Raw genomic sequence first — 12,726 nt, 5'->3', positions numbered from 1 at the left:
ACATGAGGTCATTTCACAAACTGTATGTGGGAGGAAGTACAACTACTCTTGGAAAGTACGACCTCAGAATTTCACGAGTAGATCTGTGTGATGCACAACGCCTCTCTTGTAGCATCTGCCATTTGAGTTTGCCGAGCATCTGCGTCATGCTCTCGCGCATACCAAACACAACTGCAGAAAAACCCACTTCACTTCTCAGAGTCGGCTAGATTCTGTATATTAATTCTGCTCGTTAAGGAACACACACTGACGAGGAATAATTACGAATTGGGCAAACAAGGGTTTTGTGGGAAGTCAACTTCGCGATTCAGTTGCAGTTGAGATTCTCCCAATGAGTCTCAATATGGTATCTGTTTTTTCTACAAGTTTTATGTGGTCGTCCGCTTTAGGTCGCTGCAGAGGCTACGCTCAGATATTTTATCGTTGTTGTTGTTTACTGTGATTTTTCACCTATAGTGTAATCGAACAGTAATGCAGTGCCATCTATTTACGTGCAGTACGGTACATTCATTTAAACTGAGCATTAGAAGCTATCCTCTGCACTAAGCACCGGTCCTTCAGGTCCTCCTGCATTTGGCTACGATTTTCCGTGCTGTAGCTTTCCCGTACAAAGTGAACCCGAACTCCACAAAGAAAACTTTTTAGTTTTTCTGAGTATTTTTGTAAAAGGGGCCTAGGGTCACTGGTGGCTCGTTAAGTAATAATGTTCATGATTTATTCGGCTTGTTACTCTCAATTACCTATGTTTCTGTGTAACTACTATCACGACAGATAAAAACCACATAATAAGCCCTATAGCCGACAGCAATAAACAGATACTTTTACAGTTGAAGTATTTACTGGCCAGCGAACATTGTTGTTGTTGTGGTCTTCAGTCCTGAGACTGGTTTGATGCACCTCTCCATGCTACTCTATACTGTGCAAGCTTTTTCATCTCCCAGTACCTACTGCAACCTACATCCTTCTGAATCTGCTTAGTGTATTCATCTCTTGGTCTCCCTCTACGATTTTTACCCTCCACGCTGCCCTCCAATACTAAATTGGTGATCCCTTGATGCCTCAGAACATGTCCTACCAACCGATCCCTTCTTCTGGTCAAGTTGTGCCACAAACTTCTCTTCTCCCCAATCCTATTCAATACTTCCTCATTAGTTATGTGATCTACCCATCTAATCTTCAGCATTCTTCTGTAGCACCACATTTCGAAAGCTTCTATTCTCTTCTTGTCCAAACTATTTATCGTCCATGTTTCACTTCCATACATGGCTACACTCCATATGAATACTTTCAGAAATGACTTCCTGACACTTAAATCAATACTGGATGTTAACAAATTTCTCTTCTTCAGAAACGCTTTCCTTTCCATTGCCAGCCTACATTTTATATCCTCTCTACTTCGACCATCACCAGTCATTTTGCTCCCCAAATAGCAAAACTCCTTTACTACTTTAAGTGCCTCATTTCCTAATCTAATTCCCTCAGCATCACCCGACTTAATTAGACTACATTCCATTACCCTTGTTTTGCTTTTGTTGATGTTCATCTTATATCCTCCTTTCAAGACACTGTCCATTCCATTCAACTGCTCTTCCAAGTCCTTTGCTGTCTCTGACAGAATTACAATGTCATCGGCGAACCTCAAAGTTTTTATTTCTTCTCCATGAATTTTAATACCTACTCCGAATTTTTCTTTTGTTTCCTTTACTGCTTGCTCAATATACAGATTGAACAACATCGGGGAGAGGCTACAACCCTGTCTTACTCCCTTCCCAACCACTGCTTCCCTTTCATGCCCTCGACTCTTATAACTGCCATCTGGTTTCTGTACAAATTGTAAATAGCCTTTCGCTCCCTGTATTTTACCCCTGCCACCTTAAGAATTTGAAAGAGAGTATTCCAGTTAACATTGTCAAAAGCTTTCTCTAAGTCTACAAATGCTAGAAACGTAGGTTTGCCTTTTAGAATTTGAAAGAGAGTATTCCAGTCAACATTGTCAAAAGCTTTCTCTAAGTCTACAAATGCTAGAAACGTAGGTTTGCCTTTCCTTAATCTTTCTTCTAAGATAAGTCGTAAGGTCAGTATTGCCTCACGTGTTCCAGTGTTTCTACGGAATCCAAACTGATCTTCCCCGAGGTTGGCTTCTACTAGTTTTTCCATTCGTCTGTAAAGAATTCGTGTTAGTATTTTGCAGCTGTGACTTATTAAGCTGATAGTTCGGTAATTTTCACATCTGTCAACACCTGCTTTCTTTGGGATTGGAATTATTATATTCTTCTTGAAGTCTGAGGGTATTTCGCCTGTTTCATACATCTTGCTCACCAGATGGTAGAGTTTTGTCAGGACTGGCTCTCCCACGGCCGTCACTAGTTCCAATGGAATATTGTCTACTCCGGGGGCCTTGTTACGACTCAGGTCTTTCAGTGCCCTGTCAAACTCTTCACGCAGTATCGTATCTCCCATTTCATCTTCATCTACAACCTCTTCCATTTCCATAATATTGTCCTCAAGTACGTCGCCCTTGTATAGACCCTCTATATACTCCTTCCACCTTTCTGCTTTCCCTTCTTTGCTTAGAACTGGGTTTCCATCTGAGCTCTTGATATTCATACAAGTCGTTCTCTTATCTCCAAAGGTCTCTTTAATTTTCCTGTAGGCGGTATCTATCTTACCCCTAGTGAGATAGGCCTCTACATCCTTACATTTGTCCTCTAGCCATCCCTGCTTAGCCATTTTGCACTTCCTGTCGATCTCATTTTTGAGACGTTTGTATTCCTTTTTGCCTGTTTCACTTACTGCATTTTTATATTTTCTCCTTTCATCAATTAAATTCAATATTTCTTCTGTTACCCAAGGATTTCTACTAGCCCTCGTCTTTTTACCGTCTTCATCCTCTGCTACCTTCACTACTTCATCCCTCAAAGCTACCCATTCTTCTTCTACTGTATTTATTTCCCCCATTCCTGTCAATTGGTCCCTTATGCTCTCCCTGAATCTCTGTACAACCTCTGGTTCTTTTAGTTTATCCAGGTCCCATCTCCTTAAATTCCCACCTTTTTGCAGTTTCTTCAGTTTTAATCTACAGGTCATAACCAATAGATTGTGGTCAGAGTCCACATCTGCCCCTGGAAATGTCTTACAATTTAAAACCTGGTTCCTAAATCTCTGTCTTACTATTATATAATCTATCTGATACCTTTTAGTATCTCCAGGGTTCTTCCATGTATACAACCTTCTTTCATGATTCTCAAACCAAGTGTTAGTTATGATTATGTTGTGCTCTGTGCAAAATTCTACCAGGCGGCTTCCTCTTTCATTTCTGTCCCCCAACCCATATTCACCTACTATGTTTCCTTCTCTCCCTTTTCCTACACTCGAATTCCAGTCACCCATGACTATTAAATTTTCGTCTCCCTTCACAATCTGAATAATTTCTTTTATCTCATCATACATTTCTTCAATTTCTTCGTCATCTGCAGAGCTAGTTGGCATATAAACTTGTACTACTGTAGTAGGTGTGGGCTTCGTGTCTATCTTGGCCACAATAATGCGTTCACTATGCTGTTTGTAGTAGCTTACCCGCATTCCTATTTTCCTATTCATTATTAAACCTACTCCTGCATTATCCCTATTTGATTTTGTGTTTATAACCCTGTAGTCACCTGACCTGAAGTCTTGTTCCTCCTGCCACCGAACTTCACTAATTCCCACTATATCTAACTTCAACCTATCCATTTCCCTTTTTAAATTTTCTAACCTACCTGCCCGATTAAGGGATCTGACATTCCACGCTCCGATCCGTAGAACGCCAGTTTTCTTTCTCCTGATAACGACATCCTCTTGAGTAGTCCCCGCCCGGAGATCCGAATGGGGGACTATTTTACCTCCGGAATATTTTACCCAAGAGGACGCCATCATCATTTAATCATACAGTAAAGCTGCATGCCCTCGGGAAAAATTACGGCTGTAGTTTCCCCTTGCTTTCAGCCGTTCGCAGTACCAGCACAGCAAGGCCGTTTTGGTTATTGTTACAAGGCCAGATCAGTCAATCATCCAGACTGTTGCCCTTGCAACTACTGAAAAGGCTGCTGCCCCTCTTCAGGAACCACACGTTTGTCTGGCCTCTCAACAGATACCCCTCCGTTGTGGTTGCACCTACGGTACGGCTATCTGTATCGCTGAGGCACACAAGCCTCCCCACCAACGGCAAGGTCCATGGTTCATGGGGGGAAGCAGCGAACATTAGAATAGCTTAAATCACGATACCCTTGTGCTCAGGAAAAACTGAAGTCCACAGTAAAACAAAAGAAGTAGAACGAACTTCAGAAATGTGCTAGTTTGCACATAAGTAATTGAAATAATGTTTTCTTATTAACAGTATGAGTATGTGTAGCACAGTATAGTAGTACTTTTAAACAATAGCTTGTGTAGTAAAGGCAGTCATTGACAAAAAACTGCATAATCATTAATTTCCTTTTACTGTGGTTGAAAATAGTCGCAATGCTACTCAGGCACAGAAACTCAACAGAGGGCGAGATCCTGAGAAAAGAAAAAAAAAACACCTTTCCTATAGATGCTTCCGAGTCTTGTTATAACGTTTCAGGAAACGGCAATGTGTATTGAAGCAACATAATTCTCATAGAGCTTGCAAAGACGAGGCTGCCGGAGTTACTATTCTCGCTTTGTTCCAAAGAATTAAACATGAGCACGCCTCAACCTGAACAGATGATCGTCAATCCTATAAACCAGTTTACATCGCACTCTAACATGTCACCAGTTCCCCTTATCACATTCGCCGTAGATGACCATCGCTTTTACCTTCTCTTCTTTGGTGTACATTCTACTCACACAAATCTTCAACTTAAGACAGTTGACTGAATTACAAGGGTACATTTCCACTCTCTTGGCTTTTGCTTAGTGTCAACCCCAGCGAGTGCAGGAGTTATATTACCCCATGTGCTACACGAGGATACGCAGTACAGGTGAGTCACACTCATTTTTGTGTTTCGTTTGTAAAAACGTTATGTTTACGTTAACGATACTCTGTGATATGTTTCCGAGGAGAGGAAGTGGATTACCGTATAAAAAATGCAGGATGCTCTTAAAAATGATGTAGGAAGGCGTGTTGTATCCTGGAACGCTTTTCAGTCTTGTAATAGATGTTTTTCCTTATTACATTTTTAAATGATCACAACCACCTTTTGTATGCTGCTGTCTTTCATGAAATTACAAAACTTACTCTGTAAAAGTAAGATTTTTCCAGGAGTGATAAAATGTTTCAAGGTACAACATGGTCGTGTACCTAGGAATAAATAATCTACTGAAATTAAATAGCGTTGCAATCAAGAAAAACATTACGTTACTTTATTTAATCGTCTATTTTCTACATTATCATTTTACAATACAATACGAATGTGGAAAACCGACCGGTTAAAATCGATACTGATATTTTAGTTCTCAATAACCGGTATTTTTCGGTTTTGTTTGGCCTCGATTATGATAGGTATTTTTTTATTTTTTTGCTAATGACCGGTAAAAAAACTGATATACCAATTAGCCATAGCAGCAGTGCTAAAATTTTTCGTTTTTAAATAAACTTTTTTTAAGGAAAAACAAGTAATTTTTATTCGTAAAATTTCCATTGCTCTGAAATTTGTGTTACAATAGAACATGGGAAAAACTTTCCGTGCTTTTTAATAACAATGCCGACAGAAACGAGCAACAAACACAGGGCAGAAGAACTGCTGGTTTAACTATTACTATGCGGCGTGTTCTATTAGATAGTACATGTGTACATGCAGTGTGCAAAACTTGCCCCATCTGGTCTATATACTCGTTTCTCGCTTTCGTCGTCGGACATCAGTTGTATTACAGAATAACACCAATCATACACTGAAAAGTGACTTACGACGTACGGTATCAATGAAGTACAATGATCCGTTTCCTTGAAAAGGATAAAAGCGGGAATAGCCACAAGGAACTCACATCATATGAGGAGAAAACTTAAAATTAACAGTTCATTCATAGCTTGCGATAAAAAAAAAAGAAAGTAGCTAACCTTTTGCGCCTGTCTACATAATATGTGCTGTAGTTCATGAAAACGGAGAAATTAACACGAAAAACAGCGTTCTTCAACCTCAGTTCTCACCCTTCAGCACTGAGACTATTCGTAATGCCCAAACAGATTTTTGAGCCGAGTTCCAAAAGTTAGAATCCGTAGGAGACTACTACTGATTTTCTTGTAGTATTCGATCACTTATCACTTTTCGAGAAAATCAGAGAACGGTGGACGCACTAAGTTTATTTTTATGTGCCTATTTAATTTAATATTTTGATAAATGATAATTAATTGAAACCCTCAGCTGCCGTTGATATACCTCGATGGGGACAGCCGGAACTGTGTGCGCCGACCGGGACTCGAACCTGCGATCTGCTGCTTACATGGCAGACGCTCTATCCACCTGAGCCACCGAGGACACAGATGAATAGCGCGACTGCAGGGACTTATCCCCTGCACGCTTCCCGTAAGACCCACATTCCCAACTGTCCACAATCTACATACGTAATGTACCTAATAGATATTTGCCCATCCACTCATTACTCGCGACAACTAAGGTGCCGATTCCCGTAAGAGTTCGGGCAACCTGTGCGCTTTCGCACAGACGAAGGCCAATGGCTGGGTAGCCTTTAACTGTATATATGTATGAAGACAGTAACTGTTCTCGAAAGAACAGATACCATTGATGACCATGCAGCTTCTCTAGAATAAATGATAATGAATTGAAACCCTCAGCTGTGTCCTCGGCGGCACAGATGGATAGAGCGTCAGCCACGTAAGCAGGAGATCCCGGGTTCCAGTCCCGGCCGGGGCACACATTTTCAGCTGTCCCCATCGAGGTATATCAACAACACCTGTCGGCAGCTGAGGGTTTCAATTAATTATCATTCACTCTAGAGAAGCTGCACGGTCACAATAGTATCTGTTCTTTCGAGAACAGTTACTATCTTCATACATAACATTTTTATTCTATGTATCCTGTAACTGAGGTAATCAACATTTTTCAATCTTTGTTGGATTTCTACATTTATTACAGGAAATAACAGGAGATGTCAGATTAAGCTGGAGTTGAAAAAAATAGATATAATCGAAAACTGATTGTTTCAGCGATAACCGCCATCCCTAGCAACAATCAGATTGTGAGACAAAATTAAGGACAAGTACTATCAAAAGGCAATTATAACTTAAAGGTTTTTAAAAATAGAAGCTATTGGAGTCTTACACAAAATTTACGTTTTCAAGACAGGTAAAATTGTTAAGACATTGAAGCAACTCAATTCATTAGCAAATATCACCTGTTTCATTGCAGAAGACCTTTTTCCATTTAAGGTGCAAGGTGGTGCTCGGCCGACGAAATATGACGTAACGTTCACATATTGTATAACTAGTTTTTAAAATATAAAGAACTTTACTTGCCAAGAATTTTCCTCGAAACAGCTTTAATATATCGTACAGCACTTAAATGTGTAGAACCCAAAATATTTACAAATGTTGCACAAAACACATAATGGCGGTAACTGCTCATGGCGGACTCTCGAGCGATTTTGAAATGTGTCACTAGATTGTAGTACCAATCAAGACCTACCATGTGCTTCGAGGTACAGTATCCTCAAGGTAGAACACTGTACCCTACTACTGTTCATACCTTCGTAGCGAATAGTTAGAGAAGCGACAATCATAGTAGTTAATGTCTCCATGATACATTCTTCTGTTTGCTTCTAGACAAAATGTCATTTAATTTCGATAAAACAAATGGAATATCATGTATGCTGGATGAACCAGAGCTCCATCGGCATACTTTTAGAGGTTGTTCACGGATACTTTCTTAGTATTTTGGTATGGGGGATCCACGGTCTCCGGCTCGTTACGGAGTTATTGTGTTTCGTTTGGATACTTGCTTTGTATTTGTATTGCACAGAAAGTAGTGTACAACGGTGCACATGTCGACGGTATACGCTGTTTGTCTTGTTTCAGGCTGTAAACAGTAGTAACGCCCTCCTTACCTCGTTGCCCTTAAGTCTGCATTCAGCGCTGCCCGATCCTGCCTAGGGTTTTGTTTTCCGGTAGTGTTAGCTGCGCGTAAACAGTGGCACACATCTTTACGACGTGTAGGAGTACCACTGAAGAGTTGGCCGATATGCACCTCACTTATGGGTTCACTGAATGCAGTGGGAGATGGTTCAAATGGTTCAAAAGGCTCTGAGCACTATGGGACTTAACGTCTGAGGTCATCAATCCCCTAGAACTTAGAACTACTTAAACCTAACTAACCTAAGGACATCACATACATCCACGCCCGAGGCAGGATTCGAACCTGCGACCGCAGAGGCCGCGCGGGTCCAGACCGAAGCGCCTAGAACCGCTCGGCCACTCCGGCCGGCTGATTCATCCGGAAAAATGACGTTTTGCCATTCGTGCACCCAGGTTCGTCGATAAGTACACCATCGCAGGCACTCCTGTCCGTGATGCAGCGTCAAGGGTAACCGCTGCCACGGTCTCCGAGCTGACAGTCCATGCTGCTGCAAACGTCGTCGAACTGTTCGTTCAGATGGTTGTTGTCTTGCAAACGTCCCCATTTGTTGGCTCAGGGATCGAGACGTGGCTACACGTTCCGTTACAGCCATGCGGATAAGATGCCTGTCACCTCGACTGCTAGTGATACGAGGCCATTGGGACCCAGCACGGCGTCCCGTATTATCCTCCTGAACCCACAGATTCCATATTCTGCTAACACTTATTGGATACCGACTACGCAAGTAGTAATGTCGCGATACGATAAACCTCAATCGCGATAGGCTACAATCCGACCTTTATCAAAGTCGGAAACGTGGTGGTACGCATGGGTTCACTGAATGCAGTGGGAGATGGTTCAAATGGTTCAAAAGGCTCTCAGCACTATGGGACTTAACGTCTGAGGTCATCAATCCCCTAGAACTTAGAACTACTTAAACATAACTAACCTGAGGACATCACACACATCCATGCTCGAGGCAAGATTCGAACCTGCGACCATAGCGGCGCAAAGCTGGGCGGCCTCTATAGCGTCACCAACCACATCAGCTGTACACAGTCACGTACGTTTTCGCGATTTTTCACCGTTGTGAAGATGTTTTCTCAGAAACAAATGTAACAGACTGAATAAGTCATCACTACGTTATTACTCTGTAACGAGCCGACAGACACCGTGGGTCCCTTACACAAAAGTAACCAGAAAGTATCCTTGAAGAACATCCGAAAGTTTGTCGGTGGAGTTCTGGTTCAACCCGTATAATACAATTTGTATGAGTAAGGAAAGTAAATGGTTCAAATGGCTCTGAGCACTGTGTGACTTAACAGCTCAGGTCATCAGTCCCCTAGAACTTAGAACTACTTAAACCTAACTAACCTAAGGACATCACACACATCCATGCCCGAGGCAGGATTCGAACCTGCGACCGTAGCGGTCGCGCGGTTCCAGACTGACGCGCCCAGAACCGCTCGGCCACACTGGCCGGCAAGGAAAGTAAATATCTCTTCTATGGCATAGTACAGTCTTTAAGTAAGATCGTTGTCGGGTTAATCAGTAAAAAATTTGGTATAAGACATTTCGGAGTTCATGCCGCGTCAATTGGCTTTATATATCCCATAGACGGCTTCTGATTGGTCGGTAAATACGTAATGTTGTCGCAGATGGTGTCAACGTCTGCGCTGGTGGCGCCACCGCTGCCACCGTAGCATAAACATTGTAACGAATTTCTCTGACTCCTCTCCACTCCGAGAGCTCGCTTCCACGCACCGCTAAGATTATATCCACTGCCACAGTTGAAGGATTTCTCACACATTCTTATTTCTACAACCTCTTTAATTACAGGGTACCAGTATTTAGGACCCTGCAACAGAACTTTCCTTTCGTCAAACAGTTTGCTTGCCACTTGTTTGTGAGGCTGTGCTCAGCAACTGCTGTTTTCTCCACGTCTCGGTTCTTAATATCTCGTTGACGGTAACGGTGCGGATGAACTGATCAGGGTAATTTCTTCCGCACTGACAAGGGATCCTGAGGCGGAGACTTAACAGGGCGTAGCTTCTCCTTTATCTTCTTATGAGATCGAAAAATATATCTGATCCCTCGTTTTCCCAGAACTGAGCCTACTTTGTTGGAGATAGTGTGGCAGAAAGGAAGGACGGCAGTGGGGGTTCACCTCGCCAATGTTCAACATTTTCACGTATCCTTTTCTTGGAGAACGCAGAGTTCATATCAGGTGACCCACAGTCGTTTTTTAGGAACACATATTTTATATAATTAACTTCGGGATCCAAATGGTCCTCGTCAGAAACGGTTTTTTCTCTGTGTGCTAGTGTATTTAAAGCTGCTACCTTCTGGACTGGATGGTGAAAACTCTGGGTGCTAAGATATAAGTCAGTGTGCGTCGGCTTGTTCTACACTGAGTTTCGTTGTACCACAACATCTAAAAGTTCACCAGGGCAACAGTTCTCACGGTCAGTTGCTCCTGGCGAAGACGGTGAAAAGTAATGGTAAAAAGCTCGAAATTTTACAGTGAATTGACGCAGCAAGAAGTCCAAGAGGGTTTTGTACAAAAGTGCCGTCGCGGAAGACTTCGTTCTCAATAACAAATATATTTGGCGACAAACTAAAACATATACATACACCAAATAAGAAAAAAATAAAAATGCAACTATAATTAATAATACGTCCAGTCGCTGCAGCGCCATTAATTGCTTTGCATCTCCTAGGCATGCTTGAAACTAAATTCTCCGCGGGTTCATGTGGAAGAGACCTTCAAACGGGTCGAATTTGCCTTGACAGCTGTTTCAGAGTGAATTTTGCCTGCGCTTGACATAATGTAAAGAATGGTGTTCACGAGATGAGTTTTTTCCGCTTTTGGAGTCACTTTACCGATTTTGCCTGCGCTTGACATAATGTTAAGAATGGTTTTCACGAAAAGATTTTTTCCACTTTTGAAGTCACTTTGCCGATTGAGTCACGTTCTTCAAAATCATCCACGTTTTTCACCAGTTTATATCGTGTTGGGCAACGGCCTTGCCGCAGTGGTTACACAGGTTCCCGTCAGATCACCAAAGTTAAGCGCTGTCGGGCATGGCCCGCACTTGGATGGGTGACCATCCGGGCCGCCATGCGCTGTTTCCATTTTTCGGGGTGCACTCAGCCTCGTGATGCCAATTGAGGAGCTACTCGACCGAATAGTACGGCTCCGGTCCAAGAAAACCCTCATATCGACCGGGAGAGCGGTGTGCGGACCACACGCCCCTCCTATCCGCATCCTCAGCTGAGGATGACACGGCAGTCGGATGGTCCCGATGGGCCACTTGTGGCCTGAAGACGGAGTGCTTTCATATCGTCTTACCCACTTTTGTACAAATGACTTTGAGTTCTCCACATATTTAGACGCCGCGGTATGACTCATCTTCGGACATCCGGAGTCGCTACAGAAAAACACAGCCTGAAAACGCGACGCGTAAGCTTCACTCATGTCTCTTCTTGCGTGTCTCAGTCAAGAATTCAAAGTAAACTAATGCTTCATGGACATTGCGTGAAGGATAAAGGCTCCATCTAATGGGCTGTGAAAGAATTAAGGCGATATTATACAGGGTGTACATAAAGTCGGGGAACACATTCAGTTATGTATTGCACAAGAACCAAACAGCGTACAGATATGTCATTTTGAAGAGAAACCATGAAAATTTTTTTAATGTATACCGCCACAGCGTTTGGTAATTTGCCGAAAGTCGGCCATGTCGCAAACATGGCGATGGATCGGCCGTGCTAGAGAAGGGGACAGCTGTTTCACGAAATGGCCTCGCCGATCACCAAATCTCACTCCGTGTGACATTTTTCTGAGGGAACACATTAACGATCAGATGTATGTACCGCCTCTACCACGTGATGTCGTTGTGCTCCGGGAGAGAATACAGGAAGCGACAGCCACAATCGACGATGCCATACTAGGACGGGTATGGCAAGAATTCTATTACCGTATTGACGTCTGCCGATTCACTCATGGTTCGCATTTCGAATGTTTGTAAAAAAAGTTCCAGAGTTTCTCTTCAAAATGTAATATGTATGACATCTGTACAATATTTAGTTATTATGCAATAAATAATTGAAAGTGTTCCCAAACTTTATGTCCACCCTGTATTTTAACGTCTGTGTGCAGAGGCGATCACGCTCTTAGTTAACAGACTGTGTCAATAAATCAAATAATTTTTAGTACTTTGTATGAGGGTCACTCCAAAAGAAATGCACACTATTTTTGTAAAAATACAGTTTTCATTCTGCATGAGTGAAAGTTTTACAGTGTGTAGTATGTATGACATCTGTACAATATTTAGTTATTATGCAATAAATAATTGAAAGTGTTCCCGAACTTTATGTCCACCCTGTATTTTAACGTCTGTGTGCAGAGGAGATCACGCTCTTAGTTAACAGACAGTATCAATAAATCAAATAATTTTTAGTACTTTGTATGAGGGTCACTCCAAAAGAAATGCACACTATTTTTGTAAAAATACAGGTTTCATTCTGCATGAGTGAAAGTTTTACAGTGTGTAGATACATCCTTCGCGCTTGTTTTCAAACTTAGTTCAAGCAATTTCCGTGAGTGGCGCCGTAACAGCATGTCATCAAGATGGCTGCTACACTTGACGTTCGTCAG

The 12,726-nt window shown here is 42.2% G+C and overlaps 1 protein-coding gene and 1 pseudogene across 1 annotated transcript in view; both read left to right on the top strand.

Annotated features, from left to right (window-relative positions):
• The window catches only part of LOC124780139 (Down syndrome cell adhesion molecule-like protein Dscam2), a 513,871-nt gene that overhangs the window by 217,719 nt on the left and 283,426 nt on the right, over window positions 1-12,726 (top strand). The window lies entirely within an intron of this gene.
• On the top strand, window positions 11,084-11,201 carry LOC124728819 (annotated as a pseudogene).

This window comes from Schistocerca piceifrons, chromosome 1 (genome assembly GCF_021461385.2).
Source record: "Schistocerca piceifrons isolate TAMUIC-IGC-003096 chromosome 1, iqSchPice1.1, whole genome shotgun sequence".
NCBI lineage: Eukaryota > Metazoa > Arthropoda > Insecta > Orthoptera > Acrididae > Schistocerca > Schistocerca piceifrons.
The sequence above is the reverse complement of the archived record's forward strand: the minus strand, read 5'-3'. Positions and strand labels throughout refer to the sequence as shown.